The following is a 6,218-nucleotide window of genomic DNA, read 5'->3' on the forward strand; positions in this document are numbered from 1 at the left end:
CCATCCACAACTATTGAGTTTAAAATTCTTTTTGAGGTATTATTCAGTTCGCCGGCTGATTATTCAAATTTGAGGAGATTTAATATCCTGCTTATGCGCATGTGAGGGATGAAAAACTTAATCTGAGTGCAAGGAAGTACATATTTTTAGGATATGCAACTGGACTGAAAGGTTATAAGTTCTGGTACCTAGATCAAAAGACTCCACGAATAATTATAAGTAGAACATGATATTCAATAATCTACCTCACTGGGTAGTTAGAGGAAGAAGTCAATAGCAAAAACATATCGTGATATCGGTGACCACATCGAGCAAGAAATTGAATCTCTACTAGCTCAATCCAGTAATTCTAAAAGTAGAGAAGTGGAGGAGGTGTAAAATAATAATCAGGATAATAATGCTAATGCGCATGTGCAACATCAACCGTATAGCATTGCAACAGACATAGAAGAAAGAGTGATCAATCAATCGTAAAGATTTGCAAACTCAGTTGATGAAAATCTTCTTGGATATATAAATCTTGTGGGATTTGCTTCATCAATTGCAGAGACCGTTGATGTATTAGAGTGCAATAGCTATCAAGAAGCTATATCGAGTACAAAAGTAGATCGACGAATTGGTATTATAGCTTAAGAGATTGGGTCTCTTAACAAGTTTAGGCGTTGCCTAGACTTGGTTAATGTGTGCGACAATGGATAGAGCCCATGCAAGGGCTGAGGGCAAGGTAAAGACATGTTTTTCTAGTGATGAAAAAATTCAAGCCAAGAGAAAGATTTGTTATTTGTGGCTTGAATTATTTCTTGTATTTTTTTGAAAACACATAATTTCTATAGGTTTGGGAAATCCATTGTTCTAACAGATTTGGGAAAGGAAAACTTGTTGTCCTCGAAATATTGGAAAAACCTTTCTCTTATATGTTTCAGACTACTTGGGATCTATATATAGAGATTGTAGTTGGGGATTTGTTAACCTGAGCGATTTTGGTTTTGATGATTACCAAAGGAACACATGTATAAACCAGGTCCATGGACAGTGTACACATGTGACAAACATAATCAAGCAAAAGACATGCACGTGAAAGAGATAAATATAGGCGGTTATTTTTTATAATCCTTGAATGAAAAGGTTGTATATTTGTTAAGGAGCAGGACTCCTTACTTGAACATAAATCTATCCAAGATAAGAAAATAGTTAGAAATTGAAGATAACTATAACTCTTCCACCAAGGAAGAGTAAACCATTAGAACTCTAGTTAATCCTTATTCTACTAATTCTATAAATATTAGTTGTATTCTCTTTTACATGTGATGCACACATGCTGAAGTTAAGCAAGAATTGAGAGCAAAATAGCAAGACATGAACCTGAAGCTACATAAACCAGATATAAGAACCAGTTCCATATGTCTGTCTTTTATTCTAGTTCAATTATAGTAGGGCTTTTGAGTTGTACCTTTCAACTTTCGTAAAAGCAAACTGTATTAAGTACTTGAGTTGTATTATTCAAGTTAGAGTTAACTTGAAGCTGTCAAAACAAGCTGTGGCTGATTGCTACAAGGGTTAACGGTAATCCTTAGATTTACAAGAGTTTATAAATATTGTTATTTTGGCTCAGAGTTTTAGTGACATGTTGGGAAAAATACTAATGGGAAGCAGGTCTTGATTTTTTCACATTTTGAGTCGGGTGTTTTCCACGTAAAAATACTTGTGTTCTTTAGTTTCTACATTATTAATTCTGCAATAGTAGATTAAGGAATGCATAGAAGAACCAAGTCCTTCTATAATCCTGTGCACGCGAAAATTGGACACCACACAAATCACCTCCCCCTTCTTGTGTGGTATTTAAGTATAAAACATAAGGATTCTAGAGATTAGATTATATTTTTCTTCTCATTCATAGTGGAAAACTATCTCTGCTTCTATCCTGAGGATTAGGCTTAGCCGAACTTCGTTAAATCCTTGTGTTGTTTTGCTTCTCTATTTGCTTTGTGTGTTATTATGTGCTAGTTAATCCACGATCTTCCGTAACAGGTAAGTTGAGGAATCGTTGAGGTATGTTGAGGTTTCCATGTACCTTAGGATTTCTCAGAGTTCATGTCTTCCAAGTGTTTGCTTAACGTCTCTAATGCTAAAATGTTAATGTATGAGCATGGGAACAAGCGACTCAGCGAGAATGCATTATCCATCTTTTCTAGTCTGTGTTGCATCTAATGCTACAATGTACTTTATATAAGTACTTTTATCAGTTCGCAAGCTAAGTGATGAACTCAAACGAGATGTTAAGTGAAAGTTTAAGTGCTTATATCAAGTTTTACTGTGATGAATGATGCTGTGCTATTATCAGAAAACTAGCACAAAAACAATCACTATTATCTTTAGCCCCACTGTGGGCGCCAAACTGTTTACCTCAAAAAATGGGTGTAACAATTAAAGATGAATTGTGGTTTTAAAGATATGTGATTTATTCCAATACTAGTGAATATACAAGTAATACTAAGCTTAAGTAAGAAGAATTGATGAAGCAAACCATTATTGTTAGAGCAATAGGGGCCTCGAGCTCGATTGTCCCAGGGGCCTCGAGGTGAGCTAAGAACCAATAAAGAATGAACAATAAAGTAAAAATGATAAAGCTGAAGAACAATTGTTGAGCACGATAAACGAGAAAAATAGAGTAGAATATTCTATGGCAGTGAATAATGTTGTTCTTTACAAATGATTGAGATCCCCTTTATATGGGAGGGGAAAACCCTAACATAGTACATTCCTAATTGGGGTAAAGAATTATATTGGTACTGCTGTATAACAACCTGGTACGGACTCGTACTATTCCATACAAAATCTTATCCTTTAATTTGTGCCCTGATCCACGTGTCTTTGAGAAATTCCCGTTCTTTCTTGAGTGTCCTAGAAATTGTACTACCCTCGAGGCAGATCATGACCGGTCCCCGATTCGCTTCTCGAGGTGCACTTATCCGGGCCTGGCTTGATTCTTACTTCGAGCTTCCTGAACTCGGGCTCAGAATGTAATCAAGTCTTTGAAATCGAGCTCTCTGATTTCTACCATATACAGATAGTCCCCGCATTTCTTAGAATAAGATGATAAGAAACGATTTGAACCTCGATTTTCCTGAACCTCTCATGATGATGTCATGCTTGTGACGCAGGCATTCAGAGTAACCGAAATGTCCCGTCGGTCCATTTCCCCAAAAATATTGAATGCATTCCAGTGTTACTTGGCCACTAGTGCCGCCGAACCGTCGTTGCCCTTCTATAAATATGAGGCGATTCCTCTAAGTAATGAACTTTACTCTTTCTTCACCCCTTTGCCATCTTCATCTCTTTCTCCAATCACCCACTTCCTCCGCCTCTTTAAGCGCCAGAAAACGCCAAGCTCTTGCCAGAAGCACCACATCCTTGTGCAATCTGTATTATTTAGCTTACAACCATGGCCAAAACTTCCAAAACGGTCCCTAAGAAGTATAAAGCATCGTCTTCTTCCGCCTCCTGGCTGGCCAAACCAGTGGTGCCACCAACACTAGAGAAAATCAGCCCCGGTAATTGCATATTAAGAAAGACTTTAGTATCGAGAATCCTACCGATGTCCCAGGCCGATGCGAGCACGCATCTCGATATATTAGCTTGATAACGAAGAAGCTTATCAAGGATGTAAAGAGGGACTGTTGCTGGGGAGATGAGGTTGAGGTTCAGATCTCGAGCCCAGATGAAAGTATTACCACCCACGTGGGGGAGGGGGGGAGTGGTTTGAGTGTTTACACTTGCCCCTTGACACTGGGTCCCTTTGATCCCGTGCTGATCGACTTCAGCAAAATGTACGAAGTCACCCTCGGTCAAATTCATCCTTTCTTTTGGCGTATCGTGATCATGTTGCAGTATTTTTTTGAAAAGGCCAAGGGTTTGGAATTCATCATCAGCCACCTGGTTCGATTGTATCAGCCCAGTTATTTCGAGGGCTCATCAAGCTGCAATGCCGAACAACGAAATTCTTCTTTGCCAGTACTGACGAACCCAAATATCGGGGTTGGATGAGCCAGTTCGTTAGAGTAAGAATTTTGGACATCATCCCCAGGGAAAAGATGCCTTTCCCTGAGAGGTGGAACTTTAACCGTAAATGGAGTTAGTATTTCCAGTATATATTTATATTCTGCTTCCATTTTTTTGTAATGCTTTTATCCTTCTTTTGGCAGCCAATGCTTGGGCTCCCCAGCGGTGCCCGACCTCAAGGATTGGATTCGGAAGTTAGCTGCCACTTCTTCCTATGATGAGCGCAAGTGGTGTGAGTTATCGAAGGGCCAGTGGGAGGCCAAGAACCACGGTAAGTTTCTTTGAACAGTTTCAAACGCTCTTCATACATTGACAGTGTTTTATTCATGCTTACTGTTGCGCAACGCCTTCCTGATGTTCTTTGGAAGGGCAACGTAAGGCTAAGCAACCGATGTCAGTGCAGTTGCTGTTAGCCAATGAGGTCCCCTCCGCACGCTAGACTAGATTGTCAGTGCCGTGCGGGAAAACCAATGTCATGAGCAATTGCGGAAGCTGAGAGAGAATTAAGTTTTGAATGATGATGATGATTTTATTGATGAATGAAAATGCTGATTACAAAGATGGGGTGTCGAGGGGGAGAGACACCAGAAAAATGCTTGCTTGAAATGTTTGATTGTTTGGTCCCCCTTAATAATGCTTAAAAAAAATAAACCAACATTACATGATTAGCCCTAATAAAGCTGTAGAAGCACACTGAAATGGAAATGATGTAAACTAGTCTATAATTACAATGAAAAGGACTTAGTTTATTACAAGGTAGAACTAAGTCCGACGGCAACAACTTTGTCTTGCGGGTCAGGGTCTGCGCGCGCGTTGCTGTGGGCGCGTGCAACATTTGCTGTGCTGGTCTGAGGCTGGGCGCTGGTGCTTGGCATCAGGGTATGTGTGCGAGGCGCTGCTGGAATGGGCCTGCAGTTGGGCGCTGGCGAGGCATCAGGATCTGTGCGCGCGATATTGTCAGGGCGCGCGACGCTGTTGTCATTGGCCAGCCCTTGGGCGCTGGCGAGAGGCATCGGTGGGGCAACAGAGGCGCATGCGCGCTTGTCACTTGGCGCAGCCAAGACCACGGGGCCGACCATGGTGCTAGGCATTGTGAGGCTTTCTAGGCTGCCATGGGGCGCGGCCAAGGGGTCATGGGGCGTGTCTGGAAAGCAGCCCATGACATTACTTATGCAGGCCACAACGACGCATCCAAAATGAGGTCGACTTCGAATCGGGGAAGGGACCAAGCCTTTAAATCCGATGTCCGAGAAGGACAACAAAAGGAAAATAGTTTCGAATCCCGAAGACCCTAAAGACAAGAGAACCCTCGCTCGAAGGCTGCAGAAAAGATTTGCTCAAACGGACGCAGATTCGGCTCGTGATTCCCCGGATAATGAAGAAAATGATGATGAAGAGTCAACAATGGTGACTCAGACCAGCAAGCCAGTCGAGGCCGCCGAACCTACCGAACAAGAGATCTCATCCCGTGGTGAGGAGACCCCGAAGGAAGAAGTGGGTAGGGCTCCTTGTCCCCAGAGGTTGAGATTGTCCCTCCGTCTTCGACAACTATACTGGAGGGGGTAAATTCTAAGACCCACATTGGTAACGAGAATGCCCCGAGTGAAGAGCTCAGGGTCATAACAATAAGTCACTTCCTTTCATTGCCAACCTTTTCCGAGGGGGCAATCGAAGAAGCCAACGCTCTGTGCATGCCCGATCCGAACAAGGTCATCGAGGACAATCTTTTTCAGGGTTGCTACGTTGGGATTCAGGATTCCGATGACCTGAATGATGCATCCCTATCTTTGAAGAGGCTCAACATTTCCTTTCCCGGGTAAGTACTTACCTTTAGTATTGTAATTTTTTCTTTCTTTTCTTTCGACTGATATGACTCCATTTCATATATAGGCCATCACAAAGCTTAGAGATGAGCTAAGCCAATGTGAGGCCGAGATCAAGAAAGTTTCGGGTGAACAGAAGGCCCTGAGGCTCCTCTGTAGTCAGAAGGAAGAGGAACTTAAGGATCTCAGAACCGCATTGGCCAAAGCTCAAAAAAGCGAGTCTGAGCTAGATGAGTAGGTAACTTTGATTTTAACCGAGTACGACCTTCTTGGCCCTGATTCAGAGGATAATATTTTGATATCTCAGCTACAGCAAAAGCTAGATATGATTAGGCA

Source organism: Nicotiana tabacum, chromosome 11 (assembly GCF_000715075.1).
Source record: "Nicotiana tabacum cultivar K326 chromosome 11, ASM71507v2, whole genome shotgun sequence".
Lineage (NCBI taxonomy): Eukaryota > Viridiplantae > Streptophyta > Magnoliopsida > Solanales > Solanaceae > Nicotiana > Nicotiana tabacum.